The sequence below is a fragment of the Rosa chinensis genome, chromosome 3 (genome assembly GCF_002994745.2).
Source record: "Rosa chinensis cultivar Old Blush chromosome 3, RchiOBHm-V2, whole genome shotgun sequence".
NCBI classification, from domain to species: Eukaryota; Viridiplantae; Streptophyta; class Magnoliopsida; order Rosales; family Rosaceae; genus Rosa; species Rosa chinensis.
Window position 1 is genome coordinate 29,204,130 of NC_037090.1, and position 19,154 is coordinate 29,223,283.

Below are 19,154 nucleotides of genomic sequence, written 5' to 3' on the forward strand. Positions count from 1 at the left end.
CTGGTTCATCCAATCCGAATCCCTGACCTCATCAGTCAAATTCTGCCAAACACCAGGAAACGTCACAGCCTTTTCAAATAAAATCCATGACTCCCTGGTTCATCCAATCCGAATCCCTGATCTCATCAGTCAAATTCCGCTAAACACCAGGAGACGTCACAACCTTTCCAAACAAATCGAATCTCTGGTTCACTTACACCAAATTCGTCCAAACACTATTCCTATTCTAAAAAGCAATACCTTCCAATGCGTCATTCACCCATTGGAATTCTTGAACTACGAGTGGCTTGATCCTTTTTCAAGGGTACGTAGGCAACCCATTCAAATATCCGGGTGCAGCCTCAAAAACAAACAAACAAACACACATCTACCCTTGGTTTCTTCATAAATGGAATCAAAGGATGTCTCCCTATAATAAGGGATTGTAATTAAGAGACACATTCTGTCTTGAATGGGTCGAACCCGAAATAATTAAAACTCTGTTCACTAAATGAATACGAGTGAAATTATGTTGGGTGACATTTTCGCTCACAGTGTGCAATTTTTGCTCAACAAGTATTAATAATATTATAATTGTTTTTTCATGTAAAAATAAACGAACGTACAATTGTATTTATGAAGTCTCACTTGACCTTTAAGGAACACTTCCTAATGTTGCGTTTGGATGAGACAATATTAAATTATCGAGAAATTTTGAAATGATGGAATCTAGAATTTTATCAATTCAATTTATTAATGATATTTTCTTACCTCTTCAATTACCAGATTTCATAGGTTTTAATTACGATTTCAATACATTTTCTTTCCATTTTTGTGGATCCAATTTAATTTTTGACTTTTCTAATTAACTTGTTAGTGTAAGGTAAACTAATCTTCCATTAATTTTATTAAATTCATTTATTAAAAGAGTTGAATATTACTTCAATTTACCAAATTTGATGGGTTATAATTAAGATATTAATATGTTTTCTTTCCATTTTTGTGGAATCAATTTTAAATTTGACTTTTTTTTAATCAATTTTTTTTTAAATTTTGTGGGTTAGAATTATGACATTAATATATATATATATATATATATATTTATTTATACACACAAACACATATTTGTATATAATTTTTTTTTTGACGAATTATATATATAACAAAAAAAAGAAAAAGAAAAAGAAAATCAAAATAATACATTTTATTTTTAGATGAAAACTAAAATAATTTAGAGCCATTAGATTTTAGAATGATAAGATAGTCTTTTTACTCAAGAATTACATGACATGATTTGGCAAATATGTAATGTGTGTAGATGACATGACATGACACCTAGGATTGAGGCCACAAATCTTATGCCTCATTGAGGTCACAAATCATTTTCTTTAAAATATTACTGTTTACCTATCTTGTCTATATAAATTTCTATAGCGGGGCGCATTCATACACTATCAGAAATAATTTTCAATAGTTTTGGTCCTCTCGATCCCTTTCAAAATTGAGGATGAACGCTTACCCAAACCAACACTATACAAAACCTCAACCTCGCCTAATTCTTTAATATGTTTTAAAAGAAAAAGTTACGCACCAATGTCTATATGTCCGGAAATGAAATATGAATCTTGGGATACTTTAGTCAGATTGGACTTGTGAATAACAATATAATACTCCTAACTACGTACGTACAGGGGCCATGGCCAACGTATTAAATAGAGTCTCTCAATTGATCGAACTGGTTCGACCAATATGTATATAAATTTTTTCTTGTAAAGTAGTTTACTATGTAGGCATGAATAACCCTACTTGGTTAGACTGAATCCAACACACATAGTACGTAGTTGGTAATCTGTCTATTAATAATTTAATTCTTATAAATATATTTCAAACTTTCGGACTTAGAGATAACTTGTACCGTACGCACTTAACAATTTCAGTCCCATCTCCTTCAATGAGAGTCACACAAACCATGCATGTTTTCATTATGTAACACAGCTCAACTGGGATGGAATTTAAAAACCACGAAAGCAAGACATGATTCTTGTGGAAATTGCAAGTTAACTGCGGATTAGATGTAGAAGAAAAAGGAAATCAGGACTCTGCCTGGGAATTACATAAGAAATTTTGCGTGGAGTTTATTGTTCTGCAAATATCGTAGATAAATGGGCAAAGACTTTGACTCTGGCATGAACTGGGTTTTGACGTCAAATAATAAATTAATAAAGAACTGGAACGTATCTTCACCAATTTATACTATATATAGCGGAAAGGAGGAGCAAAACTCAATCATACCTAGCCATGAGAAAAATGGCTCATCCCAGGGCCTGCGCTGTTTATATGATTTTCATCCTATTGATAATTTGTTCGTCTGAAGTCTTCGCAAGGGTTTCTGAAATTCCAATAAGCAGTTAGTCTTTCTCGATCTCTCAAATCTCTGGTTATGTTCATCACTAGCATAATAAGTCATTGACGAACTAAGTGATGGCATTATATATGTGCACGAAATGTCTAATCACTTTGACACGACGTAGCAATGTAGCATCGATCCATACAAATAATTTGGTAGACATGTTAGAGTTGAAACACAGAGGGTACGTTAGATGGTTTGCAGTTTTATGTTGTCAAATTAGAAAACATGATGGTTAATTAAATAGCTAGACTCTGATTCAATATACGTATATGAAATCACAGTCTCTATGCTCTAATGACATTATGTATAATTGATTAATTGTTAAAAGGTTTCTTCTCTACTGTCATTGCAGAAGTGAAGAGTCGGCAGCATATGGAGCAGTACGTGAAAATGACAAAGAAGGAAAGAAACTTATTAGGCCAAGAAAACCCATTTATTGGCGTACCAGTTCCACCAACGCCTCCAGGCCCTCATGGTTAAATATGCTTAATTTGGTCGATGAAACTCTAGGAATTAAGAATATTCTCTTAAAAAGATAATTAGTACGCATGATTACTTTGGGAAATAAAAAATAAAACAGATCAGAGGAGCCTATGGCCTTTTGGTACCCTTAATTTGTTGTTTTGTGGCTGCTATTTGTTGCTGGGAATCTCAAGATCTAGTTACATGTTTTATTTTAGGTGTACTGCTTGTTTGGCTGTATATATTGTTAAATAAATATGTTCATCACCAGTAATGATCTCCAAGAATTACAATGAAATCTCTCAAAGAAATTGAGCTATAATCTCTCTTCTCTATAACCCTCAATCCACAGTAGCATCTTGGTAGTCTGTTCACTAATCCTCAACTAACTAAGCTGTCAAGAGACTGCTATTTATGCTAATACACTTGCTTAAAGATTAAGCATCCCAATCCACTTGTTCAAACAGAAACCCAGATATTACTTTCAAAGTCACTGCTATGATATTGCCGTATTTCTGCAAGTCTGCAACTCAGTTGCTTCTGGCGTGTTGGAGAAACCAAGTCATTCAAAGCTCGCCAATTGTCAATCTAGACTCATCACCTTTTGTGTAGCTCAAGCATACAGTATTTTACACTTTGTACTATACCGAAGTGTAGACTTATACCTTGTAAAGAGTTTCGATATGAATATACTGCTTAGTTGCTTATGTAAGTACGTTGTCTTGTACAGTAACATTATACCTAAACTATTTATCAAATCGATCACTTGGACATATTGACTGAATCTGTTGCACTAGCTAGTCAGGTAGGAAAAACAGTAACATCACATAGAAATGTGAATTATCCATCGACATATTCTGGTTATATATACTAGCCTATTGCCCGTGCGGAAGTGCGGCTGAATGCTTTCTCAACTTCCTTTCACCTTCTAGGTCATCTCAAGCCAACTGGACAGCAGCTTTGATTCGACCCTGGTCTGAAACTTGCTTCATCAATCATTCATTTCTTGCCTGAGAATAAGTCGAATCAATCATCCCAACAAAAAATAAGTGATTAACGGTTCAAATTCCATGGATCACTTTAGTCGTAGTTCACTTACATAGCACTTGGGAAAAAACAATTAGCAAGAACTAAAAGAAAAATTACCACAAATCGACTCTAGATGACTGTTCTGATTTTGGCTTCTGAATGGGTTTTGCAATGCTAAGAGAATGGATTTCTGTTTCAAATTGTAATTGAAATAGGATACTTTTATTGAGATTGTAATTTGATATGAATTCTAATACAAAATCATAGCATGTTTGTTTGTGGCTGAAGTAAACTTAATTCCTCAAACCATTCTAATACTCTGTTCTATCAGCACAAATCAACGTTTCACTTCTTTATAGAATTCAGTATACAATTCGTAAGCAATTGTGAATTGTGGGTTTAGAGCATAATCATTTACACAACTACCCAGACGTTCAACATGTACAAACTATAAAGCTAATCTTGCATAGCACAGGAAATGGGACAGAAAACTTAAATTTCGAAAGCAAAATTGGACAGATCAAATTCCCAAGATGACCAAATTCCATCAAAATCTTGACAAACAAACAAACAAACAAACTTGGGTATCACCCAGAATCAATCCATGTAACTGAGAAAAATGAACCATGGATGAAGATTGAGCAAAAGAAAATAAGACTAAAAAGAGTCTTACAAAGTATTGGCAAACTGAATATTAGCTTCAAGCTCCATAAGAGAATCCTTGAAAGATTTTCGGTTTTTTTTCTCTTCAATCACTCTTTCACCTAATAATCTCTCCCATCAAAAACCTTAATCATCAATCTCCAATACCCAAAACCCAGAATTATTCAACCCAACCTTGTGTCGGGTAATTTCGATCAAAGCGAATCCAAATCCAGACTCTTCATCTTCTTTTCCTTTCCCTCCTATACATCTTCTTTCCTCCCGTCTCCTCTCCTTTTTTCTGCATGCTTTCTGCATTTACTTTGCTAACCCCCCCTTGCTGCCTTTCACGTTAGCCAAACCAAGGTCAATTTCGGAAGTTTGAAAGTTTCCCCAAGATAAACAGTAAATGGCTGCTGGCTTTATTAATAGAGATAGGGTAATTATCAAAGAAGTAATTAGTGTATAGACCTGGACTATCATCTGACAATTATCAAGTGGTGATCAAAAGTCAAAACCAAGTTACAGCGGTCAATTGTAAAAGACTAAGCAAATCTTGCAGAAAAAAAAAAAAATTCAAATACGTAGATATGGCCTAATTAAAACAAAATGAAAGACAAATGAGGCAATAAAATTGATCTGGGCCAACATGTGGTGGTTTGTGGTCCTTGTGATATGATTTCTCATACAGGAGTGAAAAGAGAATCATAACTTACACTTTTACTTATATGGATAGAGAAGTGTTTGGCAAAACTATCGAGATTTTGTCACTTCAATAATCTTAGAGCAACTCCAACAGCTTCCCTATAATTTCTGTATTATAGGGAAACAAAAGTCAAAACGAAAACTCCAACAGATTCTCTATTTTACAACAATCTCTAAGAGCAACTCCAACAGCTTCCCTATAATTTTTGTATTATAGAGAAGCAAAAGTCAAACCTTTAGCCTATTTTTCTTCTCCAACTCCAACAGATTCCTTAGTTTACAGTAATCTATAAAATCTCCATATTCTTCTTTAAAATTTTGGAGTTTGCTGTAAATATAGGGAATTTGGTTTTCTCTCTCCTCACTTTCCCTAAAATAGATATAGTTATAGGGAATCTGTTGGAGCAAAAGAGGCTCATTTTTCTCTACTTTAGGGAAAAATGAGCCTCTTTTGCTAATTTTTCCCTAAAGTAGAGAAAAATCAAAATATAGGGAATCTGTTGGAGTTGCTCTTAAGAAGTTTACGTCAATAGAGACAAAAAAAAGAAAAAAAAAGGCAAGAATTAAAAAACTTTTTACATTACAAGCTTAAAATATTTTAAGAAATAAAAAGTTTCAATTGTTAAATTATACCGAAACAAATGGAAATGAGAAAGAGAAACAAACATTCATCAAATTTTCATCAATATACGGCTACCTAGTTAGTCCGTGGTCAACCTTCTTATCTTCAAGCATTTGGAAAATATCATGGGGTCTTGAGCATTAATTCCATATACTGTATATGAGAAAATATCGCCGAAGAAATTCATGTGGAATATTAGTCTAAAAAATGTTAGTCTAAAAAATATAAAAACATGTGGCCAAAGACCTTGACTAGCTTTAAATAGACATTACAATAGCACTAACGTTGACGCAAGATCAATTACTAATTAACTGGTAGAGACTAAAATGTCCTAAACCCTACAACGAAAATGTCCTATATATAGAAGCAACTGGAATTGGAAAGGAGCAACCCTGTATAAGTGTGTACAGTTAGAAAATGGTTCACAAGGCCTGTGCTGCTTGCATGATGATTCTCTTCACCCTATTGCCACTGTTCTCAACCAATATGGTCTTCGTTGAAGGTTCCCGAATTCTAAGCGGCAGTTAAGCTCTCTCCCTTTCATTTTCTACTTTTCTTCCATCTATACAATAATTAAGATATGTGTACCATTCAGCTTTAACAGGGATCGATAACATGTATCACACATGATTTTATTTGAATATAAAGCATGCATGTAAGCAGAGGCGTCTCTATTCCTTGTATTTTATATGCTGTAGGTGACAATTATTTGTTCAACTGTTCTTGGTTCAATTGGCAAAGTATTAAGCTTATTAATTTGGCTCTTCACCATGGTTCGAATCCCTGTTCTTCCATTTATATTTTATTGATATTTCTTAAAAATTTAAAGATAATTTTTTTTCCTTCTTCCTCATTTTCTTGTACCTTTTTTTCTTTACTTACAAAATTTTCTATTAATATTTATTTAAAATTTCTTATAAAACCTAGTCTTCAAAAAGAATTTCTAATAAACAAACTTAGGTTAACCCACCTCAAATTTGCATCATAGATCCAAAACTGCATGTAAGATAAGTAATATGCGATCTCTAAACATGATAGATAGATAGATAGATAGATAGGGCAAAGAAACTGATGGATCACTTTCAATATATTCATGGCTACTGGGGATTTCGTGTAAGAAATACCTTACTGTATCACTGAAGAATTTTGTTTTCGGCATTGCAGAAATGACCAAGTGTCGGTTGGATTCCATGGATATTATAAAGGCAAAGCTACAAAAGGGGTCTGTTCCACCATCACCAGGGAACAGTCCAACAGTCAACGTACCAGTTCCAGGACCCATAGCAGCACCTCATGGTTGAAATATTTGATTTGGCTGATGAAAATATCTTAACGATCAGAAGGCCTCTGTTCAGTTTTTACTTTGTTGTATCCTCTGTTTTTGTTTCTTTTCTTCTGTTTTCTTCTTGCTTCCTTGTTCTGGGAAGCCTGTGTTTGTTCTCTTGTTTCTCTGTTTCTATGAAAGTTCTCTTCAGCCAAAAAACCAAAAAAAAAAAAAAAAAACAAACGAACAATGCTAGCTATTATACATATTTCTTGATATAATAATAAAAATATTTCAACCTTTTGGAGTTAGAAGAACTTGTACAGTTGTACGTACTGCACTCATTTATCAATTTCAGTCCCATCTCCTTCAATTACACAATCAGACAAACCATGCATGTTTTCATTATGCATGCAATACAGCTCAAGTGGAATGGAATTACAAATACTTAAAAGGACGACCTAATTAGTTTATATATTTTCGTGGAAATTGCGAGTTGCGGATTATATATATAGAACAAAAAAGAGATCAGGACTTGGCGTCTTGGCCAGTTAATTTTAGATGGCCTGGGAATTACAAAAGAAAATTCGTGTGGAGTTTATTGGTCCGCAATAAATGGGCAAAAACCTTTGACTCTGGCATGAACTAGGTTTTTGCTGAAATTCATGGTGAAATAGCAAAAGGTTGAAGAAAGCTAGCAGGAAATCAATCTAAGAACGAAAGAAAACCGAGGAAGAAGACGATGAACTGATATTGATTTTCTCTATGTAATTTTACAAGGGTTAACCAACCATTCAGAGTTGGATTACAACTCTTATACTAACTCTTATGTAACTAATTTCTAACAAACTCTACAAATAGCTGACACATTTTCTGCATCTTAACATCCGCTAACGTTGTTTTGTACTGTAACTTTATACCTAAATTATTTGGAATAAATTCAGTTTACCCCCTCCAACAATTTGGTCCTTGATTTTTTTTTTTTTAATCGTGACAGTTCCTACACTTCTAATTTCCATCACTTGCATTCAAATTTCAAATTTGACTCTGAACATGACGTCACAAGCTGACTTGGCACTAACAGCATGACCCACTTTTTAGCTTTTGGACCCCCAAGAAGGGCAAAATGTCCAAATTACCCTTTGTTCAGATTTTGCTCCAATCAACACCCTCATTCGACCTAGCTTCCACCCCATTCTTCTGGTAAAACTAGATGGAGTGTTACTCTTGTGAGTCTTGTCCCTACAATACAGAAGAAGAAAGCCACGAACACTATGAACTATTGAGCACCAAAAAAAAAAAAAAAATTGTCTGAGCAAACTAAACAAAGGCAATAGTGTGCAATTTGATGCCACTTTCGATAAGAAAGAAGACCTTCTCGCTCTCGCCGGACTTGAAGAAATCAGTAATTATATGAGCGAATCACAGAGAAATGGAAACAGCAAAAGAAGGAGGCCAGAAATCAACTGAGTAATTCACAATTAAGATAGCACTACTCCTATATTTTTAATGTTCATGATTAATTATGGCATAAAATTTATTCTTAAAAAAAAATAAAATAAAACTATGTAAAACTTTTGTAAAAAAATAAAATAAAATAAAAGGTTTAACAAAAAATGATCAACAACTGAGAATACAGTTAGAAAGAACAAAGAAAAAAAAAAAGCAAGAACAGCATAGCACGATCTCAGATTCTTGTTAAGTGGAAGATTGATAGACCAATTGTTCAGTTAGGGGTCATCATTTGGCCCGCGGACCTAAAAGCCCATGGGCGCCCGCCCGGCCCAGTGGGCAAAAGCCTGGCCTGACCAGCAGAAAAGCTCATCTCGACCCTGCCCATTGGGCACAAGGCAGGGCTAGGGCAGAGGGTTCAAAGCCCAGGCCCGGCCCGTTATATGCCCATTAAAGCCCGCCTGGCCCGGCCTTATAAGCCCGCCCGAATGCCCATTCAATTTTTATATTAATATATTTTTATGTAGTTATATTGAACTAATTATTGCATTAGGCCATATGTTTTTTTAATTTTGTATTTTATTTTGTTCAATAATTAACATATCATCATTTTTCCATAGGTTTTTGTATTTTTTTAACAAAATAATATGACATATAAATATAATGGGCTAGGCCCTGCCCACCCAAAAAAGCCCGGCCCTGGGCCTTGATTTTTAAGAGAAGCCCGGCCAGAAAAATAAAAAAAAATATGTTTTGGCCCAGCCCGAGCCCATTAATTTTGGGCAGGGCTGCCCATTGACGACCCCTATGTTCAGTACATCAAAAGAGAATAAAGAATAACTCAGAAACATTCATGGAGGAATCTCGCATTGAACATGAAGCCAAGAAAACCACAATAAGTAGAGAGGGAGAAAGAAGATGATTGATCACCACAATTTTGATTCTCAGCTACAGGTTAGAGATCAATTAGAAAACCATATCCATCAAAATTATGGTTGTAGGTTTCTCTTTATTGCATGATTCAAGTTTTGAGATTGAGGTTAATTGTTCTTAGGCTTTGAGAATTGTAAATAGTTAGAGAACACATACACACAGATATAAACACATATTTGGGAGAAGATCAACAAACCAATTTTGTAATGGAACAATTAAAATTTCTTGTACCAAAATATGGATTGTCAAAAGAGTTCTTATAAAAAAGAAAAAATTGTGAAGAACTTGTGTTCGCAATATTTAGGAAATTCCCATTTTTTTCATCTTTATTACTTTGCCAAAGAATGAATGGAAGAATGGAAAATGGCGTTCCTGTTCAGAAAATGAGTTCTTGCTCTTTTGATCTTTCATTTTTTTTTCTTTTTGAATGTATTTTTCTGTTTTCTAATATCTTGTTAGACTTATTATTTTATTTTAGAAAAGAATTTTTAACAAATTTTATGTTTTTGTTGGGAGGAAATTTAATACCATGTCATTTTCCATAACTAGTCTTGACCATTGAATGTGTTAATATCTAAGGGTTAACATAACGTGTAAAAAATTGTGTCAAATAGTGTATCCATTAATCCTGACTCATTCCGCACTGATACATTATATGTTGCTAAGTATGTTTAATTACTATAATATATAGATCAAAGAAAAGATTGGATCCAGTAGGACCCTTGGTCACTAGACCAACAATAATTTTTTATTAGGTTAGTTCCTGTTTACCCAGAAATCACATGTATTGTGCCCAATTGCACCAACAAGTTTGTGCTGTGCCCATTTACACAATTCTTTGGGGAAAAGACATATAGGGGTAGTCTTTTCTAAACTAATGCCTAATATGTTCTATGTTGACTTTTGGGTCTAACCCTTGCTTTTTCTTAGGAAAACCTGTCCTGACTTTTGACAATAAACAAAACTAGCCTTCAACATACCCAAATTTTTCACATAACGGCTCCCTGCCTAACGGTTACTTTAACAGACGGAATCACTGCTGCTTGTTTCTATCTTAAGCCAAGAGAAATTTTCTTTAGAAATAGAAAGTTTTAAGCCTAAAAATAGTACAGGAGTAAAGGCAGAAACAGATATAAACATCTTTAAACTTTGAAATAAAAATTAACATAAAATGACAAGGTGGATGAGCTATCTGAAATCATTTATTCAAACATAATTACAGACTAAAATTCAGAGCCTCATTCTTAGGTAAACAGCTAAGAAGCTGTTTAGTTATCCATAAGGATGATTACAGATACTTACTTGAAGGGAAGCACACTGCTACTTATGACTTTCTACTTCTTGAGAGAAGACTCTTCTGCTCAATTTTCTAATCTAATATGAAAAGTTTTTTTCAGAGGAATTTTTCGATCCCGCTATTTTTCCATGTCTCTACAAATGAAACTAAGGCTCCTTATATAGGGAGCGGAACTCAAACCGAAATTCAAAACATAAAAATATACAGAACAACTCCGTGACTTTCTGTTTTTGTGAGTGCTCCTGATGATGGAGGTTGGTTGGCAAAAGCAAATTCCTTTGGGTGAAATGTTTTTCACCTGCTTTCTTTTTGAAAAGCAAAAGAAGCCTTTGGGAAAAGTCCAAAGTTGCTTTCGGTGCTTTCTACACAAGTTGCTTCACATGTTTTCATTTGTTTATGAGTTGTGGCCAAGGACAAAGGAGTTGTTGTCCATCCCAGCCATTCTGGCAGTAGTTGCATCATCTTCGACATCTGTATCAACATACATTTTGTAGTGGTTGTTGCTTTCAAGCCTTTCAACCCACTGTAGGCATGCTAGTATCGAGTCTATTTCCTTTCTCGTGAGAGAGAGGAAGAGGTCACTGCTGATTACGTCAGGATGATCGTAAGCAGTGATTATTGTTTTTTCTCCTGCTGCCAGGAAAGTATTTCTTGTATCTTCTTCGATGATCTTTTTCATATATTCTAGAGACATGGGCTTCATCCATGGAATGCTTGAATTTGGCTGGCCATTGTATCCAACACAGGCAGGCTGCAGATATCTTCTCTGAATGATCCTCACGTAATGATATGGAGAGATATATTCCACTTCCATTTCCCTTTTGGATCCATTCTGGAAGGGTGGATCGGAACTTCAGTTTGAGCATGCAGTCATTTTTTCTGATATTTTTGACTGTGTTGACAATGATGGGTGGCAAACCCTTGAGATCATCATTTTTTTTAGTCCATAGATTATGGACAAAACCATTTTCAACAAGCCAGAGCTTGTGTTCTTGAGGATGTTCACTCTGAACATTAACTAAGTATCTTCCAACATAAGGTCCTACGACTATGAAGAGAGTTGGAGGGATACATGCTTCAGCATTATGCTTTCCTATCAGATCATGAAACTCGAACCAATCTGATTCTTTTAGTGCTATGATAGGTACTTATGCACTTTCTGGATCTTCAAGGTAGTGAATTTTTTCTTTCTGGACAACACTCTGCTGTATATGAACTTCTTTAAACTGTGGTCTAGCAGAGAGCTGGGAACATGATTCCACTATTTCTTTCTTGAAAGGCGAATAAGAGATTATCTAGAATGGCATTCTGGTGATATGCTAGCCTCCTGCCAGTTCTGAACATAGTATTATTGAAGGTTTTTAGTTCATAATAAAAAACATTTATAAGTCCACTCGCAGTTAATTTGCTTTTTGACAAAGCAACAGCCTTCAACGGTCTTGATGAGCCTTTACCGTCTGCCGCTTGAGACGGGCTAGCCAATCCTTTACCTTGGGATTGATCAATTGTGGCTAAGCCTTTTGGACTTAGCAGAAACCTTTTGAGGATTTTTTCTTTGGGATCCTCAGTAGTTTCAGGTTCTTTCCCAGTTCTTCTGTTCTTGGGATTGCGACCTTCGTCGTCATCTTTTCGGATGAACATTGCCATTTCTCTGGTTAGGGCTTCTGCAAGATAGTTCTTGTTTCCTGCAATTAACTCAACATTATAATCATATTGGTTAAGAAATAATTGTTTGCTAATCTTCCTCTATCAACAGCTTTATCAAGTTTAAATTTGGGGAAATTACTGGTCACACCCTGTATTTTGCGTGCGTCGACAGTTCAATCCCTAACATTCTAATTTTAACAAATAACTCCTCAGACATTCAAATCTTACACAATTGGGTCTAAAATGACTATTTTACCCCTCACTTCCTTTTTTTTTTTTTTATCTCTCTCTCTCTGTCTCTCGCTCCTGCTCTCTCTCTCTCTGTCTCTCGCTCCTGCTCTCTCTGTCTCTGTCTCTCTCCCCAATCTCCTCATCCTCTCCTCGTATGCACTGACCCTACAAAGACCAAACCCAAACACTGATCGAATTCGATTCCAGCCTAAAGCCTTTTGCCCCCTTATTAAAAAAAAAAAAAAAACAAGAAGAAGGGGAGACGAGGCCCGAATCGAATTCTACTCCGGCCGGTCACCGAATTTATCTTTCTCTCTCTCGGATACCGATCCTCTGATTCCTATCCTTGCAAAATCAACTCCAGTCAATCATCGCAATCGCAAAACAGTACCCAAAGTGGCATCATTAACCAGAGAATGACGTTCAAATGAAAAATCTACTCTACAACACAGCCAAAACAGAAATTAACTAATTTCACCTCCTCCACATAACTAAAAAAAAAAAATCAATATCAAAATTTGGCCAGAAATTCGAACCGAAGTAAATCCTAATCTATCCACCTCTTCAACAATTTCGAAACACAAAACAACAATTGAAGCTCGAATATTACACCAGATAATAATATAAAGGGTTAATGCTCATACACCCCAAATCCGTGAGAATACTTCTCATACACCCGAATGTCTTATTTTTGTTCCTCCTTACACAAGCTTTTCTCATTTTCTTTCCTACCTACCCATCTTGTCAAAATTCCTACCATCAATACCCTTCCTTTCGTTCTTTAGCAATTTTCTTTGCTGTCTTTGTTTGTAAGAGTCTGCATATGCATAATAATAGTTTATTACTGCCTCTTTCGTTTAGCTTTGCTGTCTATTTCATTGTTTATATAACAAAAGTTTTAGAAACGTGGTGGGCCCATCAGAGTTTTATTTGAATATATATGCAAAGTTAACAGTCATCCTCTATTTCAAAGGTAAACAATACGTATTACTATTCATAATTTCTATTGTAGACAGACTTGAGTTGATTGCTATCTGCAAAAATAGTAGCAAAGAATTGCAAAAGGAGAGAGAAAAATTGAGAAAATTGAAATCCTATAGAGAAAGTCTTCATAGAGAATCTCCCAACTATTGGGATATCATTTATAGACTTCAAACCAGAATTTATAAAATAAAACAAGATATCGATAATCTCTTATATGTTCTGGAAGAGGAACAAAAACCTCTTGATTATTTGAGCATTGGTTAGACCCGCACATCACTGGTATCAGAGCTTGTAAGATAGCTCAAAGGAGAACCCCTCCTAAATGGGGACAATGTCCGAATTGTTATTAGAGAAAATAAATTCTCTACTAAATTCCTTTGATGAGAAATATCAGAGGCTGTTACTAGAATTATCTAGATGTCAAACTTATCTAGAAAAATTACCTGCTATAATCCACCAATTGGAAAGATTGGAAAACAAACTGGATTATATCAAGGAACTTCCAAAAACGGAAGAAGAAAAGCTGACAGTCGTCAGTAGAAAAATCAATGAACAGCAAAAAACGCTGGATTCTATGAAAAATATACTGAATGACAAGAAAGTGCCTACAGTAAAAACAAAGAAAGCTAATGGATTCAAACCATTAGAAAAACCAGATACAAATCTTGTTCCAAACATGATTTTTCTGGAACCATCTACTAGTCATACTAGTATCCGGTATGAAAACCCGGAAAAAAGAGATATCAAGATGTTAAGCATCTTTGGAAAAAAGAAAGGAGTACAGCTCCTAAATGCTGAAGAATTCGGATTCAATGAAATCGAGCATGAGGTAAAAAACGCCTCAATTCCAAAGCTAGATTTCAAACAAATCTACAAAAGGAGAAAGTTTGATTTAATGGATAGCCATTATTTTAAACTACTGGAAATTACAACCCCCGCTACAGCAGGAGGAGAGACTGATCTTCTACTGATCATTCCTTTAGAAGTTGCCAGAGCCCAAGCAAAAAAGTATCAATTTATGCATATTGGAGCAGTCCAAGTAGGCATAAATCTGCTTGCTCGAGAAGGCATAAACTGTTCAGTTCTATGTGTCCTACAAGACAATAGACTAACAGATTTTCAAGCTAGTCTGTTTGGAACTCTTGAAGCATCCTTATGCGATCAAATAGCATATTTCAATTGCTTCCCAAACTTCACTACCAGCTTGAAAGATGCTGCTCACTGTCTACGACTGAGAGTCAAGACAGAAGACATATCAATGAAAGAAGATATGCAAGAACTCGCAATAGTATACAGAATATACTATAAATTGATGAGTACTACAGTAGCTCCCAAGACAAGGATAACAAATATTCCAGGTCTTACTACTGGGTTCCTCAGCAATCAGAAGAACCATTCACAACAGATTCATAAAGTTACTTGGAATGAAGTGACTTTTCCTCTTGAATGGAAATTATCCGGTCCAAAAAAGCAACCGGAAAGAGCGAAAGCAAAAATCTATGAAAGTAGAAAGACTGGAGAAATCAGTCTCAATTTTGACAATCACAGAAAAAGTGATGTCTGTCCTGAGAACCTCAGGATAAACAAAAATCTTCTGAGAAGAAGCTATAGCACTAGAGAAGCTAGTGTTAGTGGTACAAAACCCACTATTGAAAAACCTATATCTGAAGAAGAATTAGAAGCTGATCTAAACAGACCAGTCCATATGTTCATAGCAGAAAGGCTCTATGAACTATATGAAGAAGCAGAATCTTGTGAAGATCCTGAACGATTAGAAAAACTAATCGAAGAAATGAAAGAATTCAAAATCAGAAAGACGAGAAAAGTCTTTCCTTATCAAGATATTGAAATGGAAGAAGGAGAAAGCTCCAGAACTTTCATTAGTAGGGAAAAAGGAAAAACAAAACTCCTACTTCAAAAAGCCCCCACGGGTAAAAAAGGGGAAAGAAATTCTCAAAGATTTGTCCCAGAGGACAATATGCCCAGAGTTCCAATCACGAACTATGGCATCTGGTTAAATCTAGACAGGAGTCTAGACAAAAGAAAAACCATTGACCAATGGGTAGATAGCCTGATGATGGCCTCTGCACTTACCCTTGGAAAATTTGAAGCACCAGATTTGCAGGTGTACTATGAAACTACTCTTACTGAAGTAGCAAAAAAGTACTACCTATCTTTCAAAGAAACTGCCAGAGGAAGAGACTGGCTAGAAGAAATTAAAAATTCAAAGTCTCCGTATGATTTTGCAGTACGCCTGTATGATCAGTTCTGTGGAGATCTCTCAAATCTGAGTGAAAAAGCCAAAGAAACGGCAAAATCGAATATCTATGCTCTCAAAATATGTGACATGAGATATTTCGAAAAATACTTGAATGAGTTTCAAGAATATTACTGTACAATTGGTGAACTAGAAAATACTGATCTAGTTAATCTATTGCACAGAAAACTCCCTGAACCATGGAGAACAGCTGTGAGAGAAAGCATAGCTGAAAAACCAATTGAAAGATTTTCAGTTGGGGGAATTCCGATAGAATCCGGCAATTGCTAAAAGAGCAATGCAAAGCCAATCTTAGAGCCAATATGGCCAAGAAACAACTCAAAGGAGTTGAAAATTTCTGTTATGGAATACTGGATATACCCACAAATTGGGGATGTCATGAATCCAAATTCCATGGAAAGAAGAAAGAAAAATATTACTCTAAAAAATTCAAAAAGAGTAATCAGAAAAAGGATTGGAAATTCAAGAAAATTTCCAATTACAAGAAACAGCAGGATGAATCCAATTACAAGAAACAGCAGGATGAAGATCCTAAAAAGAAATTCTTCAAGAAAAAGAAGAATAATCATCAGCATAAGCAACCAAGCAAGAAAGCTTGCAGATGTTGGTTATGTAAAGCTGAAGGGCACTATGCCAATGAATGCCCTGAAATGGGTAAAAGATCTACTAAAGCTCTCTTTGAAGAATATGAGCAGATAGTAGAAATAGCAAATATGAAAGGCTACGAAATAGCCTATTCTGATGATGAAGATGACAACAGGTCAGTCTATTCTGCCTGGTCTAAAGAAGAAGATTCATCGGAACATGAGTCAGATTCTGAAGTAGAGTACTTCGAATCTAGACAGATGAATGTTCTAAGAATCAAAAACTGGGAAGAAAGCAAGAAGAAGCTTTGATGTCTTCTTATCAAGTGAACCCTGGTACATTCGTTTGTGACTACTGCTTATGTCATGAAAAGAATGGTCTCCCTATGTTTTGTGAAGAGTCAAAAAAGACTTATCACAAAGAATGCTTCATAACTGAAGCAAGAAGAAAAACCAAGAATGGCCTTGTCAGCCAATTGGTTGAACAAGAATATGAAGAATATTTCTTTGAGCAAAAAGAGAAAGAAGTAGAAACTTTGTTCCAAGAAATCATGGAACCATCTTCCTCAAAAATAAAGGAAGAAATCATCGGTGAAGAAAAAATCGATGAAGATATTGAACTGGTTGAAACACCAGAAATTGTTCCAGAAGAATGTAAACCATTCATTCCAACGAAACAGGCTCAGAAAAATGAGCTTCAACAATCGAAGGTCGTCTCTACTAGTAGATACAGCAACTACATAGAGATTGGACTAAAATTCCCTGATCACAAAAAATATCATCTACATGCCTTTGTAGATAATGGATCGGGATTTACTGTTACAAAGAGATTTGCAATTCCAGAAGAACTCTGGAAAGAAGAAAAGAAGAAAACTGCTACTGGTGTCACCTTTGATGGAAGCCACCTCACCATGAATAAAGTAGCAAAAAATGTTCATATCACCATTGCTGGAGGAACATTTATCATCCAGAATGTTTGGCAATCTGAAGGCCAAGGATCAGATTTCTTGTTAGGAAATGATTTTATCCTCCAACAAAGATTCATTCAGGATGAAGAAGCGATAGGTTTCAGAAAAGGAGAACGGGTGTTCTGGGCAGACCGACTTACACAAGCAAAAAGTGTAGTAGGTCCTGGTTTTACTACTCAATATCAGAGATCGCGACAGAATAGTGGTGATCTTACCCCCTACAAACCCAAATTCGAGCCTATACTCCAAATCAAACAACAAGAAGAATTACTTGTTGAAGAATCTTCAGAAGAAGAAGAAGAAGGAACTAGTGAAGATGAAGAAGCTAGTTTCATCCATGAGCATAACCTCAAGTACTTTCAGAATAAGCTTGAGTCTCAGAAAATTCTCACTCTTGAAAAAATCAAGAAACTACTCGAACAGAATATCGATGTTGACCCTCAGAAGTTTTGGAAAAAAGACCCAGTGGTCTGTGAATTGAGATTACATGATATGAATGCCATCTGTCATGTCAAAACTATTCCTTAGTACAAAGAGGAAGATCAAAAGGAATTCAGAAAGGATATTGAAGATCTCCTGAACAAGAGATTAATTCAACCATCCACTAGCCCTCATCATGCTCCAGCATTCTACGTGAGAAATCATGCAGAAAATTTAAGAGGAAAAGCTAGAATGGTGATTGACTACAGAGATGTTAACAAGAAAACTGTCAAAGACGGTTATCAAATTGCTCAAGTAAGAGTACTGATCAACCAGCTCAGATGAGCTAAAGTCTTTTCGAAATTCGATGCAAAGTCGGGTTTCTGGCAGGTCAAAATGCATCCTCAGAGTATTCCTCTCACTGCATTTGGAACACCACAAGGTCATTACGAATGGCTGGTAATGCCTTTTGGTCTAAAGTAAGCTCCCTCAATCTTCCAAAGAAAGATGGACAACATCTTCAAACATGTCGCGGAGTTCTGCGTCGTCTGTATAGATGACATTCTTGTCTTCTCCAAAAACAGAGAAGAACACATGAAACACCTCCACGAGGTTGTAAAGCTGATAGTTCAGCATGGAATTATCTTAGGAGAAAAGAAAATCTTCTTTATCCTCGATGAAGTTGATTTCCTAGGAATAAACATCAAGAATGGAGTGATAAAATTCCAACCACATATTCTTGAGAAAATCTGGAAATTTCCAGATAGAATTCCTGATGCTAAGAGTCTAGAGAGATTCCTTGGTGTCATAAATTATGGGAGAGATTTCATTCCCAAAATATCAGGGTTAACAGCAATGTTATCTCCTAAAACAAGTTTCAAAAGAAAATGGAACTTCACAGAAGATGATGAAAAGATTGTAAAGCAGATAAAAAAATCTCTGCAAAAACCTCCCTCCTCTTCAACAACCAGAAGAGAATGATGAAATTATCCTCCAAACAGATGCGAGTGATAATTACTAGTCCGGTGTGGTTCTGGCAAAAACGCCTGGAACTAACATTGAAAAGATCTGTAAATTTTGTAGTGGCAAGTTCAGCCCTGCAGAACTGAATTATCCCACAGGGGAAAAAGAAATTTTGGCTGTCAAGAAAACGATTTTAAATTCTCCAGCTTTTCTTGGAAAACCCTTTACTGTCCGCACCGATTGTGCCAGAGTAAAGAATTTCAAAAATTTCAAACTTGATAAAG

General features: G+C 35.5%; 2 long non-coding RNA genes across 2 annotated transcripts; one reads left to right on the plus strand and one right to left on the minus strand.

Annotated features, from left to right (window-relative positions):
- Nucleotides 1-3,525: 3,525 nt before the first annotated feature.
- Nucleotides 3,526-4,832, minus strand: LOC112191890. The gene is made up of 2 exons (XR_002933177.2): nucleotides 4,554-4,832; nucleotides 3,526-3,861 (listed from the first exon to the last, which is right to left on the minus strand). It is a non-coding gene; the product is annotated as an uncharacterized LOC112191890 (long non-coding RNA).
- Nucleotides 4,833-6,245: 1,413 nt separating this feature from the next.
- On the plus strand, nucleotides 6,246-7,424 carry LOC112195232. The gene is made up of 2 exons (XR_002934422.2): nucleotides 6,246-6,372; nucleotides 7,014-7,424. It is a non-coding gene; the product is annotated as an uncharacterized LOC112195232 (long non-coding RNA).
- The last annotated feature ends 11,730 nt before the right edge of the window (nucleotides 7,425-19,154 follow it).